The 19,324-nt window shown below is 40.6% G+C and overlaps 1 protein-coding gene across 8 annotated transcripts in view; it reads left to right on the top strand.

Moving 5' to 3' along the window:
• The window catches only part of SEMA5A (semaphorin 5A), a 516,352-nt gene that overhangs the window by 99,207 nt on the left and 397,821 nt on the right, over positions 1-19,324 (top strand). For 7 of the 8 annotated variants that reach the window (XM_063724051.1, XM_063724052.1, XM_063724054.1 and 4 more), the window contains exon 2: positions 10,751-10,847. The exons of the other annotated variant lie outside the window; for it this stretch is intronic. The gene's annotated coding sequence lies outside the window, so the exon portion shown is untranslated. The remainder of the gene's footprint in view (positions 1-10,750; positions 10,848-19,324) is intronic. 8 annotated transcript variants of the gene reach the window in all.

Genomic DNA, 19,324 nt, shown 5'->3' with positions numbered 1-19,324 from the left:
ATCTCAATGGCTTAGCAAACCAAAACCAAAAAGCAGACTAACACCAGCAGTCAGTTTAATACTGTTCCTTCCACAAAGGGAGGGGAGGAGTTGTCTTGACAGATAGTGAAGGGGAAACATAAACCCAATTCCACTGTTGGGGTAGGCAGAAGGGGTGGCGCTAACTCCCTGCTAGGGGGTTACCATGTGTCAGGCATAGCCCTAAGCCCTGTCAGTGTAAAATAATGAAACACAGTTTTGTCAAACATGGTTTGCATTTCAGGCTGGTCTTGTTTCCTTCCCATTTAGTTCCACAGAGTGGACTTCCATTGAATGTTGGCAGTTGGGATAGACTCTGGCTCCTTTAATAATTGGTGAACTTAGAACTTTCCTGAGATTATTCATGGTTTCTCTTCTATATGTTAGGTCCATAGGATAGCTCAGCAAGGTTGGGGAGAGTGTCAAAAGTAAAGAAGAGGACACTGTTAAATCAAGTTCCTGGGTTGAATTTTTAAGGGTATGTGTTGGGAAGCAAAGGGAAGAAGCATCTTGGCCCCTCCAAAAGTGAATCTGCTTCCCCAGCAGGTTGACTTCAGGACATGCCGACCTTTTGGTTCTGTTTGGGTGTCTGACTGGATCAGGTTGTCTCCTAGATGAAGGCTGTAGAGTGGGCAGAGAGGCACCATGACTAATCAAAGGCAGCTGGCATGGATGCTTTTACATATTAGTGAAACTGTTCCATGTCTTCATTTGGGAGGAAGTTTCAGGACAGTTTGTGCTAAAATGGATGACATGACTCATTGCCAAATGTGAAAAAAATAAGTCATTACATTCCCCCACATGTGTAAACTCTCTAAACACAACAGTGTTTATAGGAAGGTAAGACACCATCTGGTTTGTTGTGTTGTAGCTTATTTCTCATTTTTAATCACTAATTTATATTGAGGGGATGACAAATAGAACATAATTAGATTTTTGGTTGTGCGACACACTCAGGGATTCATATAGTGTTAAGTCCTCTATAAAACATGAAACAAATGTTTAGGTGGAATGATTCACATTCCTGAGCAAGTTGCCTGCATGCCGTAATGCGAAAATGAGATGCTTTTTTCTTCTTTAGGCCTTGGTGCCCGTCTTGGACGATGAAAGACCCGACAGGTCATTGGGACTGATTCAGAAGGATTTAAAAGTCTTCTTTTTCATGTGTTCAAAGAAGCGAACATTCTAAAATGACTCCAGAGCATTCACTAGGTTTAAGCCGGAATAGAACATCAGAGTTTGTCTTCCAAGGCAAAACACAATTGGCTTGGCCCAGATCATTGTATACCATGTAAGACAGTGACACTAGGGCTTAGGTATCTAAAATAAGTGAAGTCATGGAGAGCCCAATATGCACATTGGATTGGCTTGCATGGGTTTATACTAATCTTCTTTCCATTACTGAGTTGAAGGAGCACATCCTTTCATTTCTCTTTTCTGAGTTTGTAGATAGAAACTTCTGAAAATCTACTGCCTGTTCAGTTTTTAGGAAAATATTTTTCTGAACGATTTAACCAATTGCCATTTCACTAATAATTCATTGTGAATTTCACAGTTAGCCAACTTTTATGGGATAAATGAGCCCCTCTCTGTTTTCATATTTCTTAACAGATCTGTCTGCCTCAGCTCAGCTTTTTCTCTGAGAAAAGTTTGGTGTCAGATGTGGTTTAATCTGTGGCAGGCATTTCGCTCTTCTATGTAATGACCAGAGGGCTGATATAAGAACCCAGCCCTTTTTTTATGTTTTAACAGAGATAGTTAAGTAACAAGAGTAGTCAAATAATTTTTTAAAGAGTTAAATCTTAATATTAGAATTAAATCTTAAATTTAGATCTAGAGTTCAATCTTGAGTCTCCTTTGTGTGGGCAAACTACTGCTTACAGAGTAAGTCTTGTTGGCTGTGTAGTTCTGAATAAGTAGGAATTGAGAGACCACATTTTTCAAAGGGTCTCAGACGCTCTTTTTTTCTAGGCTCTGAGATTTTCCTCTACAAAGGATTGATCAATTTAGCTGTCAGAGTGGAAGCCCAGAGGCCGGTTGTCCATGCAAATTAACTGGTTGTGCAAGCTCTTCAAAATTGCCTGCATGAAAAGTGAGGTTGCCCTTTGAAAATCTGGCACATGGTGGCCGAAATAAGAAAGTATTCACTATTCTGAGGCCGTGGTGTCCTTAGAGAGCCCGTAACAGAAATTGCTCATTTTGAGAACTTGCTTAGTTTTTGGCAACCTGTTTGCTTTAATAAAGAAGTCATTTTTGCCCCTTCTCTTTCTTTCCCTCAGCCCCATGCCTCTTTGCAGCTCAGAACACATCATTGTCTCATGTGAGAGTAATGAAATAGGAAGTGTTTACTCCAGCTTTATTTCTGTTACTGAGGCAATACTGAGTGCCAGCTATTTCTACTAGCTTTAAATATTCACCAAAGGATAATCTGCATGAAGACAAAATGGAAAACAATTGGGTTTCTTCCTTCCAGACTGTTGATAGGATTAGTTAATGCTTTGAGAAACAAAATCCCCTGTTACTGTGTTTATTTTTCTTTAGCTCTGAGCTATGTTTAATATTTCTAGATCATTCCATTCACAGTGACTGCTGTCTGATGGAGAGAGGGGTCTCAGGCTGGATCTGGGCATGAAGGCTCCAAGTGGGAAGAGTATTTCTCTTTCATGCCATCTTATTCTTTGGATACAACTTGTAGAAGTGCCTGCTCTTCTGTACAGGAAAGTAGAACTTGCCCCTGCCTGTCATAGAGCCAGATATTTGCATGATTAAATGACCCAGGTGTGAGGTCATCTGTCATCACATGGGGACTTACTGTCCATGAGGCCTTGACCTTTGGGACTGGTCTCCAGGTATTCTTACTTTGGCCCTGTGGGAGCCAGAGACTCAGTGAAGGGGAATCTCACACCTGACACTTTTTTTTTTGAGACAGAGTCTCACTCTGTCGCCCAGGCTGGAGTGCAGTGGGGCCATCTCGGCTCACTGCAAGCTCTGCCTCCTGGGTTCACGCCATTCTCCTGCCTCAGCCTCCCGAGTAGCTGGGACTACAGGCACCCGCCACCACACCCGGCTAATTTTTTGTATTTTTAGTAGAGACAGGATTTCACTGTGTTAGCCAGGACGGTCTCAATCTCCTGATCTCGTGATCTGCCCACCTCGGCCTCCCAAAGTGCTGGGATTACAGGTGTGAGCCACCGTGCCCAGCCCACTTTTTTTTTTTAATGGCACGAGAGATATTTACCGAAGGGGTTCTTTATTAAATCTTCTTGATAAATATGTGGAATTATTTCTAGATCAAATATTAGCTGGTTCCTAATGAGATTGTTTCTGATTTGGGGAAAAGCGATTCCAAAGGCTGAATTCCTTGAGGGCAGAGACCTCCCATGTCGTTGTGGTGTTATGCACGTCATTCAGCACAACATCCAGCATGCTAAACTGGTATGCAGGAAAAAGTCTCTGATTGGAGGTTTAAGCTGATGTGGAAAGTAAGGCCATTTATTTGCTTATTGGAATGCAATATTATTGGATATCTATAATGATCTGATTATAAATATGTGTGTGTGTTTTCTTTCCCTGTACATTTATTTTGTCCCACATTTTGTGTAAGGTCTCTAATGTGTAAGCCATGGGTGTTTGCATCAATGCTGTCCCTGCTAGAGACACCACTTCATTCAGAACCTGTTTGTCTGCGCACAGCTTGGCTGGGGTCCTGCACAGATTCTGTATTCAGGCCGGTGTGGGCAAACCAAGAGGCAAAGGAACATCCTTAAGAAAGAAAAACCTTTAAGAGATGGGCCCACTATATCCCATCTCTTTCTAACTCCACTATCAGCATTTAGACATCACAATGTCAAATACTGTTCAAAATTTAGGTGGTGCAACTACTGGGTATCTACCCAAAGGAATATAAGTCATTATATGAAAAAGATGCTTGTACATGCATGTTTATAGGAGCACAGTTCGCAATTGCAAAAATGTGGAACCAACCGAAATGCCCATCAATGAACAAGTGAATAAAGAAACTGTGGTATATCTATACAATGGAATACTACTCAGCCATAAAAAGGAATGAATTAATGGCATTCACAGCGACCTGGATGAGATTAGAGTCTATTATTCCAAGTGGAGTAATGCAGGAATGGAAAACCAAACATTGTATGTTCTTATTCATAAGTGGGAACTAAGTTATGAGGATGAAAAGGCATAAGAATTACACAATGGCCTTTGGGGACTCAGGGGAAAGGGTGGAAAGGGGGTGAGGGATAAAAGACTACAAATAGGTTGCAGTGTATACTGCTCGGGTAATGGGTGCACCAAGATCTTACAAATCACCACAAAAGAACTTACTCATGTAACCAAACACCACCTTTTCCCCAATAACTTTTGGAAATAAAAAAAATTAAAAAAAAATAAACTAAAAAAAAATTTAAGTGGTGATATTGAACAAATCCAGAGATCTATCTTTAAAAATTACATCATTTTTCATTTGAGTCCTGACCCTGTCTTGAATGTAAAGTGGCCAGCAATCTCATATTTGGGAGTCTCAATGGACTTGCTCCATGGATCAGCCTCTGACCCCAGCCAGTGCTGGCCGGTAGAGGAGAGAAGGGGTGGGGTATGCAGCTGCTCCCTGGACCATGGTAAGAGTGGTTGGGGCTGGCTGCTGCCTTCATCCTACAATTTCTTCATCACCTCAAGCTTTCATGCATTTTGCTTTTCCTTTTCAAATTGTTTCCTTGAATGCTGGAATATTTGCTCAGGAATGTGGTGGTAGCTGGCAGCAGACGTTCTGCCAGTGGAAGGGAATGGCCAGGAACTGGCCTTCCTCCCTCGTACCTGAAGCTGACATTGCTGTTATTTGTATCCTTCAAAGATACTAATGCAGGCGTGAGAACCATATATGGTATTTAGAACTTTTGTGAAATAAGTAGATTTTAGCTGCTCTTACCTCAAAAAATGTAACTATGTGAGATGATAAATACGTTAATTTGCTTCACTATAGTAACCATTTTGCTATCTATATGTCACCCATTACATCATGTTGTAAACCTCAGTTTTCCATAAAATTTATTTTAACAAAAGTTGAAGGAAACAATAAAGGCCCATTTTATAATGATAGATTATATCATATTTTTCAGTAGGCTGCACCATTTCAGGACATCCTGTTATCCCTGTAGCTGCTTCTAGTGTATTTTTCTTCCCCCTCTTCCTTTTCTCTTGCTCTTCCTTCCCCCTCCCCTCTCTCTGCTTTCTTCCCTATTACTTTTGCCTCAAAGCCTTGTTCTCTGTTCCTGTCACCCACTCTTTGTTTTCTTGAGTGGCTGGGGTTTCCAAGGACCCCCAGCCATAGAGATCGCCATTCTTTCAAGGGACATTATTATCCTAAATGTCCACTGTTGATTTATCCAAGCACATTCGTGTGGAGACCACCTATGTGGAACAACTGACAGAGGCTGTCAGAGGTGACCTCATGGAAGCCTGGACACCCAGGCTAGGGACAGTGACAGAAAGGGTTGCAGTGTGTATAACCAGAGTGAATGGCGTTTCATTATCCCACAGCCCACATCTGAGTGCTGGGTCCTTCATGTAGTTCCTGTCAATCAAACCAGTTGGCATTGGATGAAGGCACTTCCAAAAATAATGTCCTTTACTCATTTTGTATTTTCATTCCTACTGAGAAAATTCTAATTTTTGTCATTTAGGTTATTGCCCTAAATTCAAGAACATTCATTCCTCAGTAAGTACATGCTGAGTTTTTAGACTGATGTTTCTATATAAGTGATTCTTTACAAAAATGGACTGTGATGTTTTGTCTTTTTATTTAGCATATTTTAAAATCTATTTTAGATAGTTAATATATTTCTGGGAATGTGGAATATATTTTCTTTGTGAATAATTCCAATGTGATAGGCTATTTGTTGCTCGTGGATTTTAAATGTTGATGTTTAGGGCCCAAGCTGCACACTTAGTCATGTGGGGCCCCCTGACCGTGTTTGCCATGTGGCTCATGGGCACCCTCAGGATCAATGATTTACTTGAAGAACTGTAAGAATGTGTAAAACCTGTTGTATTAGTGATTATGGTTGATCTCAGTCAAAGGGTACAGCAGTACTCTTTACACTCCAGCTGTGGAAAAGGTGCATAGCTGGAGTCCAGGAGAGGCTGGCCACGAGGTTCTGATGGTCTCTTTCCAGCGGAGACACGTGGACAGTGCTTCTTCCCCCACAAGGATGTATGGCAACATGCATGGGGTGTTGCCAACCAGGCAACTTCACCTGAGCCTTGGTGTCCTGAGTTTTTATTGAGAATTGACCACATAGACATGGCCAGACTAATCCAGGGAGGCCCAAGCCCTCAGCCATTAACCACATAGCCTAGACTATCTGTGTGGCCTAAAGTCCCCCCAAAACAAAGTCTCTCATCAGGCAGGACATTCTAAGGTCTTAGAGGTGAGTTCCCAGGAACTTGGCAAGGGCAAGTCCTTTGCTTGGCAAGGGCCAGGTTCATCCTTCACTGCAATTCTCCTCATACCTGGAGTTCTCTGGTGGCAGCTTTTTACCCAGCTTTTCCCCTTCTTCTCTTGTGCATCCTCTGCAGAGCTGCCATATTCACCCTCCCAAAGTTTACTCATCCTGACATCCCACTGAACCTTCAGTGACTCTGCCTTCCTTTGGATGAAGTCTCATCTCTTTCTCATGTTAACATTCCCTACAATCTGTGTGTCATCTACTTTTCCCATCTGTTAGCTGTCTGGAGTGGCTCTTTTGAGCTCTCCATGCCCTTGCATGTGAGTGATCTTGCAGGTAGTCATCATGGCACATGCTCCTGCTAGCCGATGCTGGCTGCCTCCACACACTCCTGATGCCACCCTCCCTGCTCCTTGGCCTCCCACCTGGAATCCACCCTCCTATTTACTTCCTTGTCTTCCTCCAGGGACTTGAGCATGAGGCCAGATTTCTGTCTGTGATTCTCATGGCTTTGCAGTCCAGATTTTTACCTTTGTGGAATCGCTTTTTTTCACCTATCTCATTCAGTTTGCACTCCTGCAAACTCTTATCTTGGTGGGCTCCGTGGTGGGGTTTCCACCCAACTCCAGGGATGGTACTAGGAACTCATGTTTTAACTCACCATGGTGCTGGCGTAAATGACTCATCTCTTATACCTGATGACTTTCAGCTGTTCCTCCCTCATCTACTGTTTGTTTCACCTGCAGTGCACCCACTAAAACATACTTCAACATCTCTTTTAATATCCTCCTTATCACCTCCTCATCCCTCAGAGCCCACATCACATTTCCCATTTTCAGAAATCTTTTCCTTGACTCTTCTGCCCATAAGTAAGTTCTCTTTCCTCCAATTCATAGTACATACTGAACTACGTAGCAGAAAAATCATATAGAGAGCTCCTGAGAGTGTAATAGGTTCTTGTTTTGTCTTCTAAGCATCCACCATGTTTGGCCATGGGGCTGTGCTCTGCATGGTGATTAACTGAGGCACTGATGATGACAGGCCTGTCAATTAAGTGCCATGACCACTGGTCTAGTTCTTGCCTTTGGGAAATGCTGGCCCAGCAGTTTTTAGGTTTCTTGAACCTGTATCTTTTAGGGTTTCTTTTCATCACTCCACTAAACTTTCTGATGCCAGGTGGTCTTGTCCATTTTTATTTCCAGTATAATCTTACTGTTGTATGGTTTCTAAATTCAGCTCATAAGACTGGCCTGGCATGTTAATTTCTGCCATGTGTCTGCAGGATAAAGGCTACCACTCAGCTCACCTTTGGTCTCCAAAATAATGTTTAAGTGTACATCTTACCTCATTCTGAGTAAGTTGGGCAGGGAAAAGGTTGCATATTTTAGCAGAAAGTCATGTGCTGATGAGCACTTAGTAAGTTATAATTGATATTAAATCTTCTTCATGTAGTTCCATCTAGAGACAATTTGAAGAGTGTAGGTGGCCACAGGGCAAAACTTCTGGGAAAGAGTTACTGTTTGTAAATCAAAAGTGTTGTCAAGATAGTTCTGCACATATATGCTCATGGTGGCATTTTTTAAGAGGCAGAACTCTGAAAATTATGACTCAGAGGATTTCAGAGGTTGTTTGTACCAAGGTTATTGCTAAGCTAAAAGAGAAAAGAATAAGGATAATATGGAATTGAGTCAAATAGAGAAATTTATATGTTTATAAAAAATAAGCAGTTTCTTATTAAATAGGTAGTTAACTGTCGCTTAAAAATTTTCCAACTTCCAGTCTGGAGTGAGCCTCTGGGGCTTTGTAGTTTCTTTACCTCTCGGCTTTCTTCTCAGTTTTCTAGAAAATATGTCAGTGATTTATGATTAATGCATTGGCTAATTTATGACCTTGCTGGGAGAGGACACAGGGGCTCTGCTCCTGGACCTGCAAGAATCATTGTCTGTTCCTCTAGCTTGGCTCCAACTCAAGGCCTCTGCTTTGTCACTGTCATTTCTGCTCCTGAGTGCACGTTCCCAGGCACACATGGGTGTTTTAGTGAGTATCCTGTCTTCCCCAGGCAAGAACTGACCCTCAGGAGTAGGAAGTCCTGATATGGCTCACTTGGCTGACAAGCACCAGGCTGTTAAAATATCTTTTTCACTATTTATGTAAACACAGGCACAGTAACAGCCCTTTCGGGTGGACACCCTTGAATCCTGCTGCTGAGACTGATTTCCTGTTTAGACATCAAATTTTGTAGGAAGCTATGTTTTCCTCCAAGCCAAGAGAGCTCTGTCCTGTGGGTATTGCTTTTCCACAAGGAAGGGGCTGGGTTTTGGAGTCTGTTGGTTGGACCAGGACTGTCTGGCAGTCCAGGCTGTGGGCTGTCCATGCTGGATTCGGCAGGGATGTCTTCTTCCTGCAGTATTTGCTCTCTGGTTGTGTTACTGATTGTGAATTCTTACAATGTTCTTTTTGGCCCCAGTCTCTTTCATTTAAGAGACTGACCCATATTCTGCAGGTGTGGTTTTGCTGTCCAGCTGAGGGTTCACATCAGCTCATTTGTGACCTCACTGGGGGAGGCAGGAGACTTATTAGCCCTGTTTTTAATGTAGTTCTGAGACATGGGAACTTACAGAAATTGCCAGCTATTCATGGCAGTAACCAGAGGATCTGTCAAACTTTATTACTTAAATTTCAACTCAGATCTAAACAACTACAAGGACATTTTAGTAATAATTGTTGTAAAATAGATTTTAGGACTGGAGAGAGGAAGCTTGTGTATTCAAACATGCCATTTAATAAAGAAGTTTCAACTAACATATTTTGTTGCCACACCCAAAGGTGATATTAGTGATGTCGTGAAAGAGAAATTGGCCACTCTGAGGAATATTTCTGAGACTGAGTGTGCTTCCCTGGCTCCTCTTTTGGCTTCAAGGATTTGCATCTGCACCTTGTCCTGTCCAAAGGATGATGTCACGGACTTTCAAGGACTCTGCTGGGACTGGAGGGTTGGCCGTGCTGCACGATGTGAAGGTGCCTGGGCTGCTGGGGCATCTCAGGCAGGCATGTCCCAGTGTGTTGCCCTGGGTCACCCCCTTGCTTCCCATGAACATACCAAAGGCCCATCCTGGAGGAAGGGAGACTCATGGAGAGGCAGTGCCACCTTGTCCTGTTCCCTGGCCTCTGAACCCTAGGGCTTCCGAAATGGCACTTCAGCAGGTATAAAATTTTATAAATTTCCAGCTGCCGTCGTTCAGTACATTTTCTGCAGGCAGATGGCCTTGGATCATGACTGAAGCTGACCCTGTGGGAATCACTGCCTAGAGGGACAGCCAGAATGTTCTGGGAAGTTCTTTGTCCCATTTTCCCTTCATCAGGGTGGGGAGGAAGAATGTCAGGGTGTTTCACATTTATAGCAGCCAGAAGCTGCCACCTGGGAAGTGTAGAGAGAAACCAGATGAATGAAGAGAACAGAAAAAAGCATGAACTCTGAAATGCAGTATTTGAAGTCACAGGCATCCTTCACTGGTGATGAACACATTTCTTATATGGATCATAGATGGAAAGTCACCTATATTTTCAGCTTCGGGCATACATGTTTCTAGGGAGGCTGGCATTTTGTGGTCATCTTTCGACATCCAATGACAATATCAAATCTTCAGGATTTTTGTATATTAAATTGAATGAGGAGATTGGACAGGTTTACTTGGTTTTGGTAAAGTGGCTTGTTTTTCACAATGTATCATTCTTTTTCCTGTAAAGCCTCATAATTGTGCACCTAATAAATTAGTACGTAAATAAAAATACAAACTCAAATTTCTAGCAGAGTTTGTGCTACTGCTTTTATCTCCTGTTTTTGAAATGCATTGTATAAGTACCACGTGTTCCAAAAGATGGAATGACTCATCATGAAAAGGATAAATTCATATAATGAATCTGAATTTAATTTTCAGACTGTTTTAGATAATTTCAGGCTGCTTAAGATAATTTTGAAATAATGGTTCTTTTGGATGTTTCATGAGAGTTATTTCATCTGTTAACATAATTTAAATGTTTATTTCTCCTTTTCTGAAGAAAAAGAATCCATTAGTGCACATGATCCTGAACTAGGGTAGCATGATTGTGATGCCAAGCTGGCCTGCGTCACTGCTGTAATCCTACGTGGCCAAAGCAGCTTGCTCTGATTGTTCAGGGCTTTAATGGAACTTCATAAAACTCATGACCAATGACCACATCCTCTTTTAAAATGGGTTGACAGGATCTCTCTATTTTCTTTTTTGAAGTGTTGGTGTGTGAGACTTGGGCTGGAGTGCCCACGTGGCTGTGGAGTCAGTGTGATTCATGATTGAGGAAACGCGTCCTCCATCCTCTCTCTCCTTGGTAAGTGAGACATCTAAATGGGAAGTGAAGAAACTAAAAAAATTACAGATTGAAATATTTTTGACAGCTTGTGAGCTTTACTTCTGTTATTAAAAATGAGAGTAGGCTGGGCGTGGTGGCTCACACCTGTAATCCCAGCATTTTGGGAGGCCGAGGCAGGCTGATCACCTGAGGTCAGGAGTTCCAGCCTGGCCAACATGGTGAAATTCCATCTCTACTAAAAATACAAAAATTAGCCTGGCGTGGTGGCATGTGCCTATAATCCCAGCTACTTGGGAGGCTGAGGCATGAGAATCACTGGAACCCAGGAGGCAGAGTTTGCAGTGAGCTGAGATTGCACCAATGCACTCCAGCCTGGGCGACAGAGCAAGACTTCATCTCAGAGAAAAAAGAAGAAAAGAAGAAAAGAAAAAAAAAAATGAGAGTTAATGAGCAAGCTTTCAGATAGAGAAATCTTTCAGGTAAAACAATTGTGGGCGTATGCCACCACTACATCACTCAGGAACCCAAAGACGTGAAAAGGCTTAGATGCTTCTTAGTGTCTTCTGCACCCCAGTGTGACTGCCTACCGGGTTTCAGTTTTGTCTCCTGCAGTTACCTCTGTGCTCTGCCCCCACTTATTTGCAGTGCATACCACTGTCATCTCACTTCCTGTCCTGGGACCTTCTGCAGTCCCCTGCACCTGCTGGGTAAGCCCTAAACCTCTCATGATACTCTCAGGGATCCTCCTGGTCAGGCCTCCACACAATTTCCTCCTTCCTGTGGCCCTGAGACAGTGTAGGGACTGACCCCCCACTTCACAATGATCTGTTCCCACCACCAGTCGTGCTTGTATGGATCTTCCGAAGGCTGGCTCAGAAATGCTGGCTTCACAGGAGCCTTAAGCACTTTAGACCTAGGTGCTGCTACCTTCTGGAAAGACTAGAAGAGAGGAAGGGGTGAAGGGGGATAGAGGACTAGTGGTGTAGGGGAGGAACAAATAAAGTGAGAGAAAGTGACAATTTCATTCCATATACTAGTCACTGCAAAGACACTACCATTGTTTATTAACTTATTTGTTTTTCTCCCTAACTAAATTACCGTCTCATTGTGGACAGGCTTATATTTTTTCCCCATTCACAAAACACTTTGCTGATTTTAGATAATCCAGAGATTTTCTGAAAAATTGGTGACCATTCCTGCTCTTGGATTATGAGTTCCCAGTCCCTGGCTTCTTCTATGAGGAAGGAGGCTAAATGGGTCTTAGAGCTGAGCCCTCTGTATAGATGTGTAGTTGTGCTCAGCTGAGACGAGAGGTTCTCCTGCGTCGTCCTTACGTTTTGCAGAAGAAGAAACAGAGGTCTGCATTTTGTATCTTTCTCCAGCCCACGTAGATTCAGGTTCACATAGTGTCTTAACCAGAACCTCCCGTTCCCTCCTCCATGGAGAACCACAGCACCTGAGAGCTGGAAGAACGACCACATGGAGCCTGTGTTGTCTGGCTTTGGATGGTCAGTGATCATCATGATATATGATAGGAAGGGTTATTAGCTAATGTAAGTCCTCATTGTGTGCCAGGCCCTGTGCTTAGTGAGATGTTTTCAATTCTCATAACAACCCTTTCAGGATCGTATTCTTGGGTCACTGTTTTAAAGATGAGGAAATTGAGGCACAGGGAGCTTAAGTAATCTGCCTGAGAATTGCAGTGAGTCAGAGGCAGAGCTGGGATTTGATTCTGTCTTCTTAACCTTTACACAAAACTGCCTTGTAGCACTGACAATGCCTCCCTAGAATAAGAACAGTCATACATTATTTTTTATTCCTTACTGGAATTACTCAGGCCCGTAGAAAGAAGCTCAGAACAAATATTAAGAAATCAGTTTTTCAAACAGTAATCTAAATCAAGAATTGGCGAACGTTTTCTAAAAAGTGTGAGAAAACATTTTAGTGCTTACAAGCCATACAGTCTCTGTTGCATCACTCTGCCATTGTCGTATGAAGGCAGTCATAGGTATGTAAGTGAATGGGCATGGCTGTGTTACAATAAAACTTTATTGCAAAGACAGGTGGTGGGCTGGATTTGGCCTCCAGGCTAAGCAGCTTTCTGAGCTATGATTAACACGATCCTTGCACTGCTGAAGACCTCACAGTATAGTGAATGAGAGTGTTTCAGGGGACAGCAGGTATTAGTCCCGCAATGCAATTTATCTTGGATGCTTGGATTTTAATTATAAACAAATTTTATTGAAGTCTATTGTAACTGCAAACCTTACCCCTTAGAATAAGGACATTTGATGTTCTATTGCTTGACATAGTCTATATGCCCCAAATGTGTGAGTCTAAGTCCCACCTAAATTACAGCTTTGCTCAAATTAGGGCCTGATAAATATTATTTTCTTGATATTTTGTTAAGCTGGTATATATAACTCATTTATGAAATAAGTTTAGATGGTATTTCCTACTTTGGTTTTTATATAGTTTCTAAATGTGACACTGTTAGTTTGCACCCTTATACATACTGCCTTTTATATATATTAGGGTAAACATGCAACTATCTTGGGCTATCTGATAATTATGTCGAACAAGAATATTCTGGTCTCAAATATCTCTCTTTTATTATGAGCAAAGATGGAGTTTGAACAGGATTGACATAGTTAAATCATGAAATAACATGGTAATACCCTTTGCCACATAAATAAATTGTGGTATGATTTTTTAAATTTTACTCTTTTATTACAAACGGATACTTCTGACACTTAAAGGCATATTTGACTCTCTACTGTATCATTTACAAAGATGGGCAAAGAAAATTGAAAGACCAATTAATTTGTGTTTCTTTAAGCAATTTAAGCAAGGAACTATTGTACTCATTCATTCATTCATTCTTAGAAATCTACAATTGCAGCAAACTCAAGAGCCTGATAATATAGCAGAAGTTTTGGAGACATGCCTTTGTCAAGGAGCACTGGCCCCTAGGTACTTATTCCATGTGCCATGGCAAAGTGTGCTTCACCTTAATAGCAATGATATAAAAAATAAAATTCTGACCATAAAAGTAATGGAAAACTATCCTTGATTCCTTATTAACTGAAAAAGCAAATTGCAGAATAATATATTTAATATAATCCCATTCCTCTTAAAAATAAACACAGACTCACACACAAAATCTCTATGCACAAGTTCATGTGTATTATAAAGTCTCCTAGAATATATATTAATATATACCAAACTCTAAACAGAGATTATCTCTGGAGTACAGGTGTTTGCACTTTATCATCCATGTGGTCAGTAAGATTTTCAGGAGTATTATTATTTTTACAATTAAAAAAATTTTTAAAGTGCATTAATATAGTGAATGCTCATTACTGAAACTATATAAAAGAAGAGGAAAATTCAACTATAATGCCTCTATTGAAGACAATCACAGATGGCATTTAATGTAGTCTTTTGTGGAATATTTTTGATAAGCATTTTAAAGAGTTGAGATAATACTAGACATAAAATTCTGCATACTGCTTTTTCGCTTCTACATACTTTCTCATATTATTGCAAATTGAAGAAAAAACCCTCATTTTAATGTATATTTAATATTCTATCGTGTAAAGGCACTGTAATGTCATTTCCTGCTCTCTTTTGCAGAACATATGTTGCTTCCAGTTCACAAAAGTCATAGACCATGCTGAAATGAACATGAAAAGGGTGATGGGAGACTTCATACACCTGAGTTCCAATCCTACTTTCTCACTTTGTGTAGGTCACTGTATTTGGTGCATGAAGTACATGCTTCAAAAACAATAGCAATTGTTATTGCAATACTTTCTTTTAATTGAGGGTTAATTCATTAGCTCAGAAGAGCTATAGTTGATTTACTACATAAAACCCAGGGAGTCTTAAAAATCTGCCAGTTGGCTTTGTAGAAGTATTGTAGATATTTATACTTCATTTATATGCTGGAGAATTTATTTTGCTAAAACAAATTTGAGTATCATTACTCAAAAACTTTGAGTATTATTAATTGTTTTAGTCAATTTGATAATATTCATTTTTTTATATGTTTTATTTTTTACTCATTGTGTTACTTTGCTATTTTTTTTTCAAGCGATAATTAGCCACTACTCTTAGAAGAGGCGAGAGAAAGAGAGAAAGGAGGAAGGAAGGAGGGAGGGAAGGGGGAGGGGAGAGAGAGAGACAGAGACAAACAAACGTGTGTGAGAATTATTTGTCCAGATTTTATAACTGTTTAGCTATACAGACTCAACATTTTTCTTACAGGTTTTAAGACTTAATTATTAAGAATATTAACTCGTTATTGTCACTGTTTTTTCCCCTATTTCATTTGCTTGTTTGCTTTATCCTTTTAAATTTAAATAAGTTTATTTTAGTGATGTCAGATTTTTTCTGGATAATGATTTTAATCAGTGCTTAGGAATTAAACAAAACATTTTCATCTATAAAATGGGAATAGTAAAAAAATGAACAAAAAATTCTTTACTTTCTTCTGATCTTATTAAAAATATTTAACTGTTTAATTCAGGAACAGATATTTAAAATATAGTTTTGCTTTTTAAAATCTTCTCAATGTTTTATTCTGTCTTTTTTTGTCCTTACTGAAAAATATCAATCCCCAATTTTAATTTATTGTGGATGTTCGGGCAATAACAATATTTGTACAAGTGGGAGAAAAACCCCAGAAACACACTTCTCCTTTCTACGAATAGAGACCTAGTTTAGAACCAGACAACTTAAATTTTCTCATTCTTTTATTCATTCTTCTTTGTTAGGGAGAAGGTAACTTTCTATTTTAAGATTTTATACAACCTATGACTATATTTTAACAACTACATTTCATTTTTTAAAAATTTTATAGAACTTAACCCATTACATTAAACGATTAAATCCCAATCACAGTGCTTTGCTTCTTGGCTCATTCTTGTACCTAAATTAAGGTGTTTGCATTGAATGTTACACGGTGGGTATCAAAGAGCAAGTTAAGGCTGGTCAAATCACCAATAAGATGTCCTCGTTTGTGCAGTCTCGAGCACTGATGTAAAATATTAATTTGTTGTGATGTGCATACAATAATGTTAAGGGCAGGAGTTCCAAAAGATTGAATCTAGATCTCGCTTTTTGAGATTCATAACCACCTGACTGTGGACAGATCGGACCAAGACTCAGCTCTCAATCTTTACTTTTCTTGATTTTGTTGAATTTCTTGGCTATAAAATAAGGAAAGTGAGAAGACATAGGTTTGGGTGTGATAATAGATAATGAGGGGTTTAAACTAGACAAAGAGACCAAATATGAAAAAAAAAAGTGCTTGCTGAGTTGCTGACGGTGTTTCTTTTGGTGCCACTTTCCTGAAAGGAATTTTATTTTGTGATATTTTCAGGGCATCTCTATGTATATTGTTGATACAAGGTACACACTTGCTTAAACATGCTGAGTGGCTGTAATTTGGGATAAACGTTTAGCCTGTCATTCTTAATAACGTCAGAAATACAGGGCTGTAGACACCACTCCTGAGTCCCATCCGATTGTGTAGTCAGCCTGATGGAAAATCTCTGTGAGGCCATCCAGAAAGGTCCGTGCAGAGCTGATCTGTTTTGTCACAAGCATTTCACTCCGCTTACCAAAGTTCACTGACAGGAGAATTGTCAGCTTCCATTATCTCCATCAGAATGCATTGAAATTCCCCATTATGGAACTTGGGAAATCTTGCCTCTCTCTCTGTTCTCTGCTGTTTGAGATTTGGGCCTTTTCCCCTCTTTTGTTTAGGTGAATGTCTGCCAAGTGTGTTATCTTCCTGAAGGTCACCAGCTTTATGGCTACTATAAATATTTGTGAATCACAGCTGTGTGGTGAAGTTCAGAATTCATTTTCTTTTCTTAGTTTCATGATTGAGTGAGGCTGGGAGGGATTGACGTGTGCTGTTTATTCTCAGACACCCATTAGAGGGGCAGATGTGTGTGGGGTTAATTGCTTGGATTTGAAGATTTACATGTGCACGTAAGGATACTGCCCTCTCAATTACACTGTGTGTAAGATCTTTTTTTTGGCAGAAATTTCCTGAGGGCATAAAAATGACCCCAGGTTTGGATCTTTGGATTTCATGGGACTTTGGGGATTTTCCTGCCCTGTGGTTTCCAGATCAGAGTATTGGAGAGGCCTCTATAGCTGCAGGGCTGCAAACCTAATCAGTTCATGCTTTATCTAGGAAAGCTAGTGGGGGTTTCGTGTGTGTTTGTGTCTTTTTGAGCCTCTGAGTCCACAAAGAAATCAGAGTCATTTTGCTTCATTTGTTTTTGTTTAAAGCCTGAGCAGTAACCACTATTGGTTAAACCAAAGCAGAAAAAGCAAAGGTTGGAAAGTTGGTTGGGAGATTCTGGGAAGTAAATACCACCACATTTTCATATAACAGTATCTAAGAATAGCGCACTTACATTTCCAGTGCTGAGGAATTAAGTGGGTTGGTCTAAGTTGTTTACTGTAGCTCAGATTTTTTTTAGTACATATAAATTGGGGTACCCTTATCACAGCTCAGGGGCCACATACTTTTTGAGGACTGTTCCTTTTTTCTCCATTGCAGGCCACCTCCTTACTATAGTGATGTTTTAAAGGTGAGGTACCTACCCAAGTGGGCCAATCACAATATCCCAGCTAGTGGATACTCTGATTAATTCTGATGGAAACTCTTAACCCTAGTTTGGCCAAACTATATCCCATTCCTTTGCTCCTACAGTACTTAAGCAGTTATTTCCTTTCTTTCCTACATAATTAGCTTTTATTTTTCCCTCTATGCTATTTATTTTTTTTCCAATAGGAATGAAAACATCTATCATCTTAAGAAAATTTGACCTGTGGCCTCTAATTTTCTCTTTAGTTATAATACATTTATCTCCTCTTTGCTAAAAAACAAACAAACAAACAAACAAAAAACTTTGTTTAAAGTATTTGCCTGTACTTGTTGTCCTCCATTTCTGCCTTTTTATTTCCTTTTGAGCCCAGTCTGATCCCTCAGTTGTTCCTTCAGCACTGCCTAGTCAAGATCACCCATCACCGCCAAGTTGCTAAATCCAGCAGTCGAGGCTCAGTCATCATCATACTTAACAGTTAGTAGCTTTTATACCATCAACCCTCCCACCTCCTTGACATAGTTTCTGTATTTGGCTTTAGGATGCTCCATTTCTCTGGCCTGACCTCATATCTCTGGGCTTTGCATCTTAGCCTCAAATGGTCATCTCCCTGCCATCCAAGCACTGGAGTCCCATAAGGTTCAGTGTCTGGACCTTGTCTCTTTTCCCACCATTCTCACCATTTAGAAATCTCTTCCAGTCTCATGGCTTTAGTATCATTTGCACACTAATTACTCCCACATGTCTATCTTCAGCCAAAACCTATCCCTAAGCTCCAGAATTATTTATATATTCAACTGCCTATTTAACCTCACAACTGGATGTCTAATTTATGTCTTCAAATTAACCATGTCCAAACTGAGCTCTTTTCTCCCCACAACCCCTAGCCATGTCCTTCTGTAGAGTTCCTCATTTTATTAATGGGAAATCCAGTCTTCCACTTGCTCAGGCTGAAACAGTTGGAACAATATTTGATTATTCTCTTTCTCTGTCACCCCACATCCCAGCTGTCAACAAATCTTATTGTTGTTGGTTTTTTTGTTCAACATATATCCAATATCTTACCACTTCTCAGCACCTTCACTGCTCCCTGCCTCAGCTAAGCTCCCAGCAACTTGGTCCCCGTGAGTGCTCAGGTCTTCCGGCTATCTTGCTGCTTCTGCTCTTGGGCCTCTGTGGTCTTTTCTCCACTCAATGACCAGACAAGCTCTGTGCTCAGAATCCTCCAGCAGCTGCTGCCTTATCCTGATGGAAAGCCAGCTTCCTCACTTGGTGCACCAGGCACCACCTGTCCCTTCTCTGTCCTCATCCTCTCTCTTCTCTATCTTTCTCTCCCAAGCACCAGCTTCAGTTTCACTGGCCTCCTTGGTCTCCCTGGAACAGAGTAGCCATGTTCCTTGCTCAGTGTTTTCATTCTGACTCCTTTCTGTGCCTGCAGCACTTTTTACCTGAAGATCCCTGAAGATCGCTCCTTGGCCTACTACAAGTTTATTCAACTCTTACCTTCTCAGGAGATGTTCCTGATCAAATGATTAAAATGGAAAGTCTCCCTGCTATTCTCTATTTTCCTTTTCTGCTTTATTGCTTTTCTTGCAAAGAACTTAGCACTGTCTGATACATGAGATATTTTGTTTGTCAATTTTACATAACTTCCGCCCCTGCCTTCTCATGTAAGCTCTACCCTGCCAGGGATTTTGCTTATTTTGTTCACTCACTGCTCCATTCCTAGGCGAGGTAAGGGACTAAGATGTAATAAGATGCCAATAATTATTTGTTGTGTAGATGACTTGATGAATGGATTTTTCCGGGACTTTCTGAATTGTGTGAGGAATACCCTATTTCTAATTTGGACACAGAGCTGGAAGG

Source organism: Pongo abelii, chromosome 4 (genome assembly GCF_028885655.2).
Source record: "Pongo abelii isolate AG06213 chromosome 4, NHGRI_mPonAbe1-v2.0_pri, whole genome shotgun sequence".
Lineage (NCBI taxonomy): Eukaryota > Metazoa > Chordata > Mammalia > Primates > Hominidae > Pongo > Pongo abelii.
Note: the sequence above shows the minus strand (reverse complement) of the source record. Positions and strands in the feature narration are given on the sequence as shown.